Below are 14,616 nucleotides of genomic sequence, written 5' to 3'. Positions count from 1 at the left end.
TAAAAATTTAAATGAGCCGTTTATTTTGAAAGTGGCATAAGTCATTTCATGTCGTTCAGGTTCAGTGATAATTTGTTTGTATCTCTCCTCGCCTCCAGTTTGTTAGAGTCCAATATCCAAAAGATGCAATTCTTATTATTATTACAGGGTTTGGTATCAATATGAAAAGTGTGCGAACATTTTTGTATGTACATAAAACCTTATCTAAAGGAAAATCTGTTTTACAAGGCAAGGCAAAGCTTGTGCCAAAAGCATTTTTAACCAAAACTTTATTAAAGTTTCCCATTATTTCAAAAATTTTAGTAGATTACGAATCGAAAGATTCAAGAAAATCCTTTCAACCCCTTTTTTCGAAAGGTGAATAATAGCATAGGTTTTCAGTTTCGACTTAATTAATTTTAAATAATGAAAATATTCTGAAATCGTAGATTATACATGTTGGAGGCATAAGTACGTTTGGTGGGAGAGAAACCGCTTGCGTACAGTTTCCACTCCCCCACCACAAGCTGAAAATTTCGCAAAAAAAATCACGAAGGAGAAGGTGAAAGAAGGGAGGAGATCGACAAGTGGTACTTTGGAAACCACGCGGACGGAAGAATCAGTGCTACAATAATTGCTTAAAAATTTGGTGCAGTCACAAAAAAGGGATATTTAAAAATAAATATAAAAATAAATATATATGTAAATATATAAAAATTATTTGTAAAAAGTTGAATGCGTCAGCCAAAAATGAGGAATAATTCCCAAGTAGTATAAAAAAAAGTGAGAAAACCATAAGGCAAAACAAAAATTAAAGACAAATTTTAAGGAAGTGCTATGTAGAAAAAAGAGAAAAAGGAGAAAAGTGAACACATTTGCATACCTATATAAGGAAAGCATAATGAAAAGCAAAATTTAAAGAAAAATTCCTAAGTGCGCCTGTAGAAATAGGTAAAATTATGTAAAAAGGCATAGGGAAAAGTAAAACTAATGAAAAATTCCTAAGTGCGCTTGTAGAAAAAGAAAAGTAAAAATATATAAAAAAACGAAAGTAAAAGGCAAAGAAAAGGCCTGTGAAAGCGTGAAGCATAAAGTGGATTAAGCAAAAGCGAAATACAAGTGGCTCAAAAATTTACAAAGAAACAGAGTTTGAAAAACTACAAAAAAAAAATTATATACATATCTGGCTACATAAAGGAGAGTGTATAATGTTAAAAAAATTTGTTTATGAAGTTACATTTGTAAAAAAAATAAAGTAGTTTACATACAAAAATTAAAATTTATAGCGATTGTAAGAGTAGGGAAAGTATAATTGTGAAAATTGTGAAAGGAAATCAACCCTCAAAATTGTTTATCAATTGCCTTATATAGGCCAAAATTTATAAAAGTGCGGAGAGGAGTTAAAAAGTTTGAAACAAATTGCATACTTGAAAGAACCAAGTAAAATATTTTCCATAATGTGTATAAAAATACCGATATAATCGATAATAAGTTATATACAAAAAAAAAAAAGGAAAGAAAAATTTGAAATAGAAATTGGTTTCAAAAAAAAAATATATATAAAAAATACGGGTCATCCTAATTGTCTTCTCGCGGTCATAACACATGTACATACATGTACATTACTTCTTTTACAAGCTGATCAACACGCATACATGGAAGCGCTTTCATCGTGGGCTGTATCTCAATTCATGTACATAAGTTAACATTGCTCAACTCATATAATTGGTATCACTACTCAGAGAGCACATCATGTTCGGTCAGACTGTATGATGTTAAATAAATTGTATTAAAGGCTTTCATGATGTTAAGTCGATGCGAACATTTTGTTGGATTGTGCTGATAATGTTTTATTAAGTATAAATGTTCCATGTTCTAATATCGAATGTTGTGTTAAAAACTAACATAATTGCTCTCTGGGAATTTGCACATATCAAACATATTACATTCAAATCACGTCAAACACCGATGTTAAAGAAGGTTTACATCAATACCGTATGTGTTAGGCAAGCAAAATTATGCACCCTACAGGGACTGTTGCTTTGCTTAATAACTGCGTGCCTACAGGGTTTATTGATCAGCTTATTTAGTTATTTTGTATTACAGATTTATACATACATATGTAAGCATACATACATATTGCATACCGTTTTATTCATGCTTATACATAGCAAAGTACCTGTACTTTTTAATGTTTTCAATAAACTTGCACTTGTATTTCTCATGTGGACGGGTAACGTGTTATATTTTTGATATTCGGCAACAGGTTATGGGCCCAGTGCTCGTGAAGAAAATATAACTAAATTTTACCGACACTATATATTATCTATATTTTGGCGATTATGATGGAAGAAATTAAAGTCACTAAACTGGAAGATGAAAGCGGCTGGACCTTATGGAAGTTTCAGATAAAGGTGGTGCTTAGAGCTAGCGGCCTATGGGAACTTGTAAGTGGAGCTGAACTTCAACCTGAAGCTGATGGTGAACCCAGAAAGAAATGGGTCAAGGATGACGCAAAGGCACAGAAAATTTTGGTGATTTCAATGAGTGAAGGACCGTTAATGCATATAATTAATTGTGAGACTTCTGTTGCTGTGTTTGCTATGCTGGAGAGCGTTTACGAACAAAAGTCGGAGACATCCATTCACTTGTTGCAGCAACATTTTTTTCAATACGTTAAATACGCCGATGACAGTATTGCGATGCATATAGCAAAGTTGCAAAAATTTGCAAGGCAGTTAGAAGATCTTGATGAAAAAATTACCGAGAATATGTTAGTAACAAAGATTCGAATGACGTTGCCGGAGCAGTACAATCATTTTTTGCGGCATGGGAAGCAACTGAAAAAAAAGATCGAACATTTAAACTGCTGACGGAACGTTTGTGTATGGAAGAATCTAGGATGGGTGTACAATCAAACAAACAAGGAGCATTCATAGCTAATCAGGTGAAAGGAAAAAGCGACAAAGACGACCCTAAGAAGAGAGGAAAATATTTCCTTTGCAAGAAGCCTGGTCAGTGGAGAAGAGACTGCCTAAATAAGAAAAAGGGTGAAAAACCAGCGCATGGTAATGCCTTCGTAAGCGAGGTAATGTTTGTGCAATCAAAGATATCACGTGAGAGCAGTTGGTACATGGATTCTGGTGCTAGCGACCACATCATAAACCCTATCATAAAGAATGGTTCCATGATTATCTCAAGTTTGACACTCCAAGAGATGTTCGCGCTGCAGATGGTTCGACAGTGCAGGCATTTGGTAAGGGCAACATTCACGTAGAAGCGGTTGATGGCAGCGTCTGGAACGTTAAGTATTTAGCTGATGTTCTATATGTTCCTGGTATTAAAATGAATTTATTTTCCTCAATGCATGCCTAGATAGATCCTAGATAAAGGATACTCATTAATGGCTGAAAGTAGCACCTGTTGTTTCAAACGGCATGGCAGAGTGTGGCTGCAAGGTGCTCGCGAAGACTCGCAGTTGTTTAAGCTGTTGCTGAAAGTCAAACATGTAGAAGCTGAGGCTAATTTTAATGCAAAACCTGATTCACTGCTACTTTGGCATGAACGCATGTGCCATCAAGCTAAAGATCATGTGAAGAACGTACTAGTTCAGCAAAATATTTCATTTAATAGCAACAAGTTTTTCTGTGAGGGATGTGTTTGTGGTAAGCATCATCGTACACCATTTTGTGAAAGCAAAAGCCGAGCCCAATTACCAGGTGAGCTTGTCCACACTGATCTATGTGGCCCCATGCAAGAGGTTTCATATGGTGGTGCACGCTATATGTTGCTATTTCGGGACGATTATTCGAATTATCGATTTGTGTACTGCATAAAGTCGAAAGGCGATGTGGCAGCATTTATTGAACGTTTTTGGACAAGGCCGAATCAGAAGCAGGAAAGCAAATACAATGTATCCGTTCAGATAACGGATTAGAATTCCTCAACAAAGTTGTGGAAGCTATATTAAGTAGACGAAAGGTAGTACATCATCTGGACGGGCAACGTGTTATATTTTTGATATTCGGCAACAGTATGTAAACTGAATTTGTAAGAATATTTATAACAGTGGTGTTACCTTGATTTTGAATAACATAAACACTTACATACATATATTAAATTGTGCACGTCCAACAACGTTGCAAGGTAAAACTTTTCATATATTTTATCTTATATATGCAATTTAAATTAGGGAACTTTCGTACCACAAAGGTAAGTCTTTTTTGCGATAACATGGGTATAAAAATAAATTATTTTTTGACAACTCATCTCCAACCTTAAATAACAAAACATTGATAATCTATATACATAGGCGAATAGGCTTTAATATTTCTATTTATATATTGGATTAATTAGATACGTACTTGTGTATGTACACCAGATGTAATAGCTATAATTTGGTACATATTTACAATTTAAGCGTAATTTCTAATTAAATAAAAAATTTAATATGTGAATGAAAAAAGGAGTGAGTAAATTTATTAATGGTGGTAACGAAGTGAAGTGGTAAGTGGTGTTTACATAGGGACATCTACAACTATTAGTGCTAAATTAGATGTCAAGGCAGGGAGGGATATAAGAAGCACGAGCGCCATGTCACCTGGGCGGCTCATAACTTGGAGGAGGAGGAGTTCTGGCCATAGTTATGCCCCTTTTTTCCCTTAGCAGCATTTTTTTTTGTTAGTTAGAGAGACTAGTGCACCAAATAAATTTTTTGTGATAAATAAATAGGGACTCTGAAATAAAAATGTAATGGGGTCTAGTGCTACGAGGAAAGGTCGAGCTAGCGGATATTTTCACGAAGACACTAAAGAATGTAAATTTCCATAATTTGAAGTCTCTTCTAAACGTTTCTTCATCTTTAGAGCAATAATAAACTGGTTAATAAAAGTGGAAGTGTTAGGCAAGCAAAATTATGCACCCTACAGGGACTGTTGCTTTGCTTAATACATGCGTGCCTACAGGGTTTATTGATCAGCTTATTCAGTTATTTTGTATTACAGATTTATACATACATTTGTAAGCATACATACATATTGCATACCGTTTTATTCATGCTTTTACATAGCAAAGTATACCTGTACTTTTTAATGTTTTCAATAAACTTGCACTTGCATTTCTCATCTGGACGGGCAATGTGTTATATTTTTGATATTCGGCAACAGTATGTAAACTGAATTTGTAAGAATATTTATAACAGTGGTGTTACGTTGATTTTGAATAACATAAACACTTACATACATATATTAAATTGTGCACGTCCAACAACGTTGCAAGGTAAAACTTTTCATATATTTTATCTTATATATGCAATTTAAATTAGGGAACTTTCGTACCACAAAGGTAAGTATTTTGTGCGATAACATGGGTATAAAAATTAATTATTTTTTGACAACTCATCTCCAACCTTAAATAACAAAACATTGATAATCTATGTACATATGCGAATAGGCTTTAATATTTCTATTTATATATTGGATTAATTAGATACGTACTTGTGTATGTACACCAGATGTAAAAGCTATAATTTGGCACATATTTACAATTTAAGTGAAGTGGTAAGTGGTGTTTACATAGGGACATCTACAACTATTAGTGCTAAATTAGATGTCAAGGCAGGGCGGGACATAAGAAGCACGAGCGCCATGTCACCTGGGCGGCTCATTACTTAGAGAAGGAGGAGTTCTGGCCATAGTTATGCCCCTTTTTTCCCTTAGCAGCGTTTTTTTTTGTTAGTTAGATAGACCACCAAATAAATTTTTTTGTGATAAATAAATAGGGACTCTGAAATAAAAATGTAATGGGGTCTAGTGCTACGAGGAAAGGTCGCGAATACGGATACTGGAGCCTACCCCTCCGTCTTGCCCCGATCCCGTATCAAAACAAAAGTAAGCTCCGTTGGCTATCAATTATACACTGCTTCAGATTCAATAATTGAAACATACGGACATCATACGCCTTTACTCGACTTTGGCTTGCGACGCGAGTTTACATGGCGCTTCGTTATCGCCGATGTTTCGCAGCCCATCATTGGAGCCGACTTCATAAGCAACTTTGGTATATTATTCGACTTGAAACATCAAAAAATTAGCGACGAAAAAACGGGCATATCTTCGAATGGGAAAATGCGAAAAGCAGCGCAAATTCAATCAATAAAAGTTCTGCCGAACAACTCGCCCTGCAACTCTCTTACAATTCCCTCCTGACGGCGCATTCAAACGGACGAAGCAGTCCGCAGTGCATCATATTAAAACAACGGATGGCCCACCAGGCTCGTCGCTTTGCGCCAGAAAAACTAAAATTTGCGAAAGGTGAGTTCGCTAAAATGTTAACGCTTGGAATAGCTCGTCCGTCCGACAGTCCGTGGTCATCTCCGTTGCACCTAGCTGCCAAGAAATCAGGTGAGCCTCGCCCATGTGGAGACTATCGTCGTCTCAATGATTGTACAGTGCCTGACAGGTATCCCGTTCGATACCTAGAAGATTTTGGTGTCAACCTACACGGCATGCTTCTATAATCTGGAATCCATTTTATGAAGTGCATTCCAATAGACTTGAACGTATCCAAAAAAGGTTTCTAAAATTTACATTATCCAGTATTAGGTATAATATGTCTATTCCGCCCTATGTTCCGCGGTGCAGACTGATCAGTCTGCATACTCTTGCCAGTAGGCGATTGATATCTGGCTTGGTTTTTATTCGAGATGTTCTCAATTGGACTATTGATTATCCGTTCTTATTGCTTTGTATTAAACTCAATGTTCCAGCTAGAAACTTGCGACATCATGATTTATTTGCTATTGACCTCTGCAAAACCAGGTATGCTCAAAATGAACCAATTATTAGACTACTAGCGGAATTTAATTTTTTATGAGAGAAATAAATTTAGATATGTTTGTAAATCGCAATGTATTTAAAGAAAAACTTTGCATGTACTATTTTTAATATAATTAAAACCTTTGTACGTCTTAGTCTGTAAGGTTTCTAAAGCATAGACTTAGAAAATAAATAAATAAAACAATATTTTCAACAGTAGAGGTCGTCAGAGCATTCAATCAGATCCCAGTCGCTGAAGATGACATAAAGAAAACAGCGACTATCATGCCTTTCGAACTATATGAATTCCCGTTTATGATATTCGGTTTGAGAAATGCGGCCCAAATCTTTTAGCGCTTCATAGCCAAATCTTGCTTCGGTCAACCGGAAGTAAAATTTCTGGGACATCATAACACCACCAGTAACAGTGAAGGAACTTCGTAGTTTCATCGGTATGATAAACTTTTACCGAAAGTTCATTAAAAATGCAGCAGAGCTTCTTTCTCCATTGAACAATTCATTATCAGGGCCTGAGGTACGAGGATCGCACCCTGTACAATGGACGCCAATAATGATAGATGCATTTGAAAAGTCTAAGGAGGCATTTGCAAATTGCACCGAACTGGCACATCCAAATATCGAGGCGAACGTAGCAATCTTCACAGATGCCTCCAATTCTTCGGTTGGTGCGGTTTTGCAACAATACGTGAATGGTTCCTGGCAGCCATTAGCTTTTTTCAGTCCTACCCTACCCGATTCAATACGTAAGCTATCAACGTATGATCGAGAGCTACATGCAATATACGAAGCAGTTAAACACTTTCGATATCTGTTTGAAGGCCAACATGTAGAGATATATTCTGACCATAAGCCATTACAACATATTTTTAAACAAAGGGCAGAACGTGCTTCACCATGGCAGTTCCGCCGAATAAATTTCATCGGTCAATTCACAACCGAAATTAAGCACGTCTGCGAGAAAAGCAACATAGTGGCGGATCTATTATCGCGCGTCGAACTGATTTCAGCAGCGGTATCAGCGCAGCAGTTAGCTGAGGCTCAACGAAGACGTCGAGCTCTTACAACTCATTAATTTATCGAATCCGACACTTCAACTAAAAATGCTGTATTTTCCAGAACATAAGGTAGGCTTGTACTGCGATGTATCATCTGGCGTAGTGTGACCATTTGTCGCTGCATCTCTGAGAAGAGCAGTATTCGATTCGCTGCATTCCCTCTCACATCCAGGTGTACGCTGCTCCCAAAAATTGTTAACAAGCCGCTACGTGTGGCCAGCGATGAATAAGGACTGTCCTGCATGGGCGAGAGCCTGCATTCAATGTCAGCGAAACAAAATTCAACGCCACGTCGTCACTGCACCTGCAAGGTTTCAATTACCTACTCATCGATTTGAGCACATCCACGTGGACCTCATCACGCTGCCCTTCTCAAAAGGTTTTACGCAGTGTTTAACAATAATTGATCGCTCTACGCGTTTTCCTGAAGCGATTCAACTGGAAAATGGTATCACCGAAACGACAGTTAGAGCAATTTTTTACCATTGGATAGCTAGATACGGTGTTCCACTCAGAATAACGTCAGACCGTGGTGGACAATTTGAGTCCACGATGTTTCGTCAACTTTCGCAAATGTTCGGCATCAGCCACCTTAAACCTTCGCCCTTCCACAGGCTAACGGGCTGGTCGAATGCCTACACAGACAGCTCAAGGCAGCGTTGCTATGCCACAACGGAACTTGGTATGACGCACTGCCTGTAGTGCTCATGGGCTTGTGCGTCTCTTGGAAAAAGGTGTAGTGAGCCAATAAGGCTTCCTGGCGAATTTATTTATCCGACAAACAACGACCAAACTACATACGGTCTACTCAAATACTTAAGAAACCATTTCCACAATTTGGCACCAGACGATACGTCCCGACATGGTAAGCGTTCTTTGTTTCGTTTCAGGGAACTAGACACATACTCACACGTTCTCTAAAAGCGCCATACCAAGGAACGTATCGCGTTGTTTCAAGTCATGGTAAAACTTTTTGCGTGGACTTACAAGGCCAACGTCCTTCTGTATCTGTGGATCGTCTAAAACCTGTATATGAAGTTTACGACGATCAACCAGCTGATAACCCACAGGAAGAGAGTACAAGTCGAGCCTCACGACATGTTCGCTTTGCAGCTGACGTTTGAATTTATTATGCAAACATTATAATTTTTATTAATTTCTTAACAGTATAACTTGTATATAAAATGAATTTGTAAACTTAAAAAAATTAACAAGGGGAGGCATGTGGCAGCCCTGCCACTATTCATATGTAAAATGTATTAGCTTTGAAGTCTCTCAGAACGACTAGTTATCCCGCTAAACAATCCGTTATCGTATTGAGTTTGCTGGTCTTAGCAGCTGAAAAAAAAATATATTTCTTTCTTCTGAGATGACATGTTGAGGGATACACACGCGACTCGGTCAAACATTGTTCAATAAAGTTTGTATTAAAATCGTAAGCAAAACGTGTACTTAATATATAAGCATAACGCTACATATATACATTGAAGGCAGATTAACGCAAAGCAACTCGACATCGTCAGAGTAAGCGAAATGTACCACCTCCGCAGAAAACCTAGTGTGAGCTGCAATCAAGCCTCCACCAATTCTGCCCGGCCGGTCTTTTCTGAAAATCTCAAAAGCATTAGATAACATTTCAGAATTAAAAACAGTTAGTTTCAACCAAGTTTCAGTGTAAACCAGAACATCATGAAGACTATTATGGCTTTGAAGGAACGTGTCCGCTAGTTTGGTGTTTAATCCTCTAACGTTCTGATGAAAAATATTTAGAGTATACCTCATTAAAGATGAGATAGTATTAAAATTTAAATTACGAACAGCAGCATTATTCATTGTACCACTACTACAGCTTTGGTTTGTAAGTTTTTTGAATCCTTAACAGGGTGACTGCTCGGCTTCTTGGTATGCAGGTGTACCACAGAATGAACCGGCCAAAACGAAGAATCCAGCACTTTATCAAAGTATAAGTCAAGAACCGAAACTTTAAACGATGATATATCTTTGTCATATTTGAAATTGAACTTGTATACATGAATGATGCTGGTTGGTGCAACACCAAGCTTACTACAAACATAACTAACGATAACAGCTTCCGACAACGAAGCATGCAGCCTTGAAACGAAGATAGTCTTGCGAGGGGGAACGGCAGTTACCTCCCTCCGAGGATTGTGTGCATTGACCAATTGATTCTGATTTTGACTAGCAGCACTAATACCAGCAATGTCATGGTTGTTCACAGAACTAGGCAATAGCGCAGCAGCGGAAAGAGAACAGTCATCGCCCAAATCAGCAGAGCTGGCAACAGCAGTGTTGTTAACAGCGACAATTTCGACATCAATATCAGTAGCCGTAGAAATGGCGTTAATAGCAGAAACAACACGTACAACAGGTATCGAAGAGCCACTGGTAATAGCGACGGTGTTAGCCGCAGTCTTGGTTGCATTGCCAATAGCATCAAATTTAGGAGCTGCGCTCACAGGTATAATTGACGGCACGGGGCCACTGTTAACTGCAAATGCACTAGAGGGAGGGGAGCTAGCAGTGAAAAATTGGCACTTTGTGTATGGCTGAGTGAGCGTTTGAGTGAGAGGGCCAGTCACCGACAAAGCTTGTGGTATATGCGTGCAATTATAGCTATATCTGTTCAATGCATGCGCGGCATTGAGCGAACTCACACCATCATTCAGCGTATTCATTCCCTCAACCATTGTTTCAATGCACTTCGCATTACTGTTGGCGTCGTTGGTGTTGGTGTTATTGTTTTGTTTATTTGCTTTAATTTCTTCCTTAATTTCGTCAATTTGCGTGCACAAATATTTAAATCTTAATTCAAATGTAGTTAGAATAGATTGAAATCCAGATTTAAGGGAAACTAGGACGGTGTCGTAGGCTTTGTTCAGCTTTCCATGTGCATACAAGCCTCATCACACATATAAATAATATTGTGGTTCTTTATAAACTGATCCACATCAAATTCCGATATGGATTCGCAGCAGGTGCGACGAAAGATTTTTCTACAAAATCCACTGCATGGTAAAATTGGGCTATCTTTTTTTGAAAATAGCTTGTCGCATTTACCGCAGAAAGAATCCATTTGTTCTTTAATATTTAGAAACAGGCAAAAATCTAAAAAGGACAAAACAAAAGTATCAAGAATACGGAGCGAGCAAAAACACGTCTTTACACGCCCACAGTATAGTGTCTTAGTACTGAAGTATTATTCGTCGATTCAGTTGCGTTGTTAGCAACAACGTGAGCTACAGAATGGGATAAGCAGAGCACAATTAAAGACCTTATTACGGTTTACAAATCAACTTTCTTCTAGTTGAAATTTTGCAATTTGGTATTACAGATTAAATCTCAACGTTTCAAAAAAAATGTCCGTTGAATTTGCTTAGTCTAGCAACTTTTTGTGGCATTACCGTTTACAACATTGTGTTGGTGTAGTTGTCATAGGCATCAAAATCTGACAATTGATTACTTGCAGTTGTTTCAGAAAATGTTGACTTGTTTGTAAAAAATGAAAGCGGATAATTAAACCTTTTAAAATTAATTTAAAAACATTTTTATAAGCAGCACCCTGCTAGACGGCTATACGTCATTTGAGGCATCAATTGGCAGATATGGCTGATGGAAATTTACATCAGGGCGTAAAGCAAAGTTTCTATCAGGTTGTTAGAAGCGACATGACAAACCTGATTAAAAAATTTGTATACGCGTATGGTTTTCCGTATTCTTTTTGCACACGAGAATTGGCATATCGCTGTCCTTGTATTTGCCTACCAGCTATTCCATCATCCCTGATGTAGATATACATAAGGCATGTATAAACAAAATCAGCAAACACAGCTGATGTAAAAACTAATCAGACCTGTATAAATAAAGCCAGCAGACAGCGCTGATGTAGAAATTCGTCAAACCTGTAGATATAAATAAAATAAGACCATGTAAAAACCTTTCACATTTCAAATGTATCGTTTATTTTCATTCAAAATTTTATAATTTAATATATTAGATCACATAGTAGATGTATATAATGTGGTATGCTTGATGAGCTCTAAGCCACAAAGTAAAACACAATGTTTTTACTCTGAAGTCATCTTGGGACTAACAATATAAACAACAATACGAAAAACAAAAAAATGTATAAATTATATTATAAATAAAACGTATAAGGATATACATATATATAAATTTATAAACAAGTTGTATTTATCTATATATATTTAATAAATGTATAATCTATACATTTTATTTTTAATGTAATGTATACATTTTTGGTTTTTCGTATTTTTGTTTATGTTTATCAGAGTGAAGTCGAAATTATGGAAAAACATTGTGTTTTACTCTGTGGCCGCAAGCTCAACAAACATATCATATTAAAACAATAAGGCTATTAAACAAATAAAAATATTGCAAAGCTTACAAACCATATAAAGCTCATATATATACACATATCTGTGTTTTGATAAATTTAAGGAAATTATATAATAATAAGAAAAAATAAAGAATATTTTAATTTACTTGAATTCATTCAATTCAAATTATTTAAAATTTAGGGAAATTATATAAAAAATCAAAATGTAAAAGTGTTTCAATTGTGTAATAACTATCTGAGGTATACACACTTGCAAACAGTAAAATAGCAGGGTCAATTTTTTTAAGTTTTCGTCAGTCAAATATTTTTTTCTTACTTCCGTAATTTTAACCTATAACTTTCATTTTTGGTAATTTGTATAGCCTTATACGTTTATGTTGTGTTAATGTTATGAGCTTAAGGCCGCTGGTAAAATAAAGCACAATATTTAAAATTGAATTGGTTTTTAATTTGTCGTTATTTCGGCTTTAATCTGAAGCCATCTTCAGGAACATGTGATAATCGGTGAAGCATTATCACATGTTCCTGAAGATGGCTTCAGATTGAAGCCGAAATATCGACAAAATAAAAAACCAATGCAATTTTAAATATTGTGTTTTATTTTACCAACGGCCTTTAAGCTCATAAAATTAACACAACAGAAAACTTGTATCATAGCTTCAGTTACAAACTTCATAGAAGTTTATACATAAAATATCGGAAATAATTGACGAAATTTTATCCAAATCAAAACTACTATTTTCTGTTCGCACGTATATCTACCTATCCTAATAGAACTGTCGTAACTTTAAAGTTTTCTAAAAGGCCGTTACTAGGGGAATTATGCTTAGAAATAAATGTATGTACGAAGTTTTTATCCAACTTTTTAGTTACGACTGCTCTTTTAGGAAATGTGGATATATATATAATGCAACACAGCGATCACGAAAATAGCAGTGGTATTTTTTATAAAATTTAGTAAACAAAATTTTTTTTGTTTTAGATAATTTAAGAAAACCTTTCGATGAATTTTGTAACTGAAACTATGCAAACCGATCCCAAAAAATTACAAAAAATAAAATAAATAAAACTATAAGCCCGTCGTATGGATTATATATAATAAATTATCAAGAATCAATACTAATTTTGATAGAGCTATAACTTATACTTTGTTAGTTTAAAATTGATTGTACTTTAATACTAAAAAAAAATTTCGAAAACTATAAATAAAAAGTTCAAAATTTAAGTGAAATTTTCTCGAAATTTCGAATTGTTGGTTTTTGAGGTTGGCCTGCATAGTTTCAGATAATTTTTTTCTTAAATTATTAAAAATAAAAATAATTTAATTTACAAAATTTGAGTAAAAATTGTCACTGCTATTGTCGTGTTCGCTGCTGTAAACATAATATAATAGAACTATTGATATAAACTAATTGAAGTTTTATAAATTATACACTAGGTTTTAAATATCTTAACTATTCGCGCCGTTTTCTGGTTTTGATCATCGATGGTGATTGAGTTTCAGCAATATTGGTGCTGAGCACAATTTTTCGTTTGCCATTTGGTGCAGGACGGAAAATAGCCGATTGCTCTTCGCTGGTAAGCATTGAGTGAAAAAGGTATGTCAATGAAGTTTCCGTTTTCCAAACAACACACTATCTGCGAGAGCTTCGTGTATTGCTTGTATCTCCTGCAGACCTGGTAGGAATACTAGAATTGTGCCATCTTTCGGCCAATCATTCTCACCCTCCACAATATATTTAAGCACAGATTCTACCAATTGTGGATTGAATTTCATTGATTAAATAAATACTTTTACAAGTTTTCTTCGAATATTCTAAGTAAAAAAGAGATGGATTATTGGAGTTGGGAAAAAATTTAAATATTTTGTAGAAAGGTGAAGAAGGACGAAACAACTTGTTGCATACTTTCACGAGCTGCAGTAAATATTTTCTATAAGAATACCCTTCGTTAAAATACGCGAAGAATGATATGTGTAATATTTCAAATTTTTAAAATAAAAAATCACCAGCAAATAAAACTTAAACTACATTACTTTCACTCACCACTGTAACGTCCATACATTTGCGCCAACTCACGCATCAATTCATCCTTCTCCTTTTTCGTTATTTCGTGACATGTTGTTTTGAGGTAGATGAATGAGGATATTTGGTATTAGGTGGGAAACGTATATCTAGAAAGAACCAGTTCTCTTCTTCGTTATCATTTAGGCCACCGTGGTGTGATGGTAGCGTGCTCCGCCTACCACACCGTATGTCCCGAGTTCGCACCTCGGGCAAAGCAACATCAAAATTTTAGAAATAAGGTTTTTCAATTAGAAGAAAATTTTTCTAAGCGGGGTCGCCCCTCGGCAGTGTTGGCAACGCTC

The 14,616-nt window shown here is 35.9% G+C and overlaps 1 protein-coding gene across 12 annotated transcripts in view; it reads left to right on the top strand.

The window, feature by feature from the left end:
• PIP4K (phosphatidylinositol 5-phosphate 4-kinase) overlaps positions 1-14,616 on the top strand; it is a 1,849,876-nt gene that overhangs the window by 57,175 nt on the left and 1,778,085 nt on the right. The gene's annotated exons all lie outside the window — the stretch shown is intronic.

Source organism: Eurosta solidaginis, chromosome X (genome assembly GCF_040869045.1).
Source record: "Eurosta solidaginis isolate ZX-2024a chromosome X, ASM4086904v1, whole genome shotgun sequence".
NCBI classification, from domain to species: domain Eukaryota; kingdom Metazoa; phylum Arthropoda; class Insecta; order Diptera; family Tephritidae; genus Eurosta; species Eurosta solidaginis.
The sequence above is the reverse complement of the archived record's forward strand: the minus strand, read 5'-3'. Positions and strand labels throughout refer to the sequence as shown.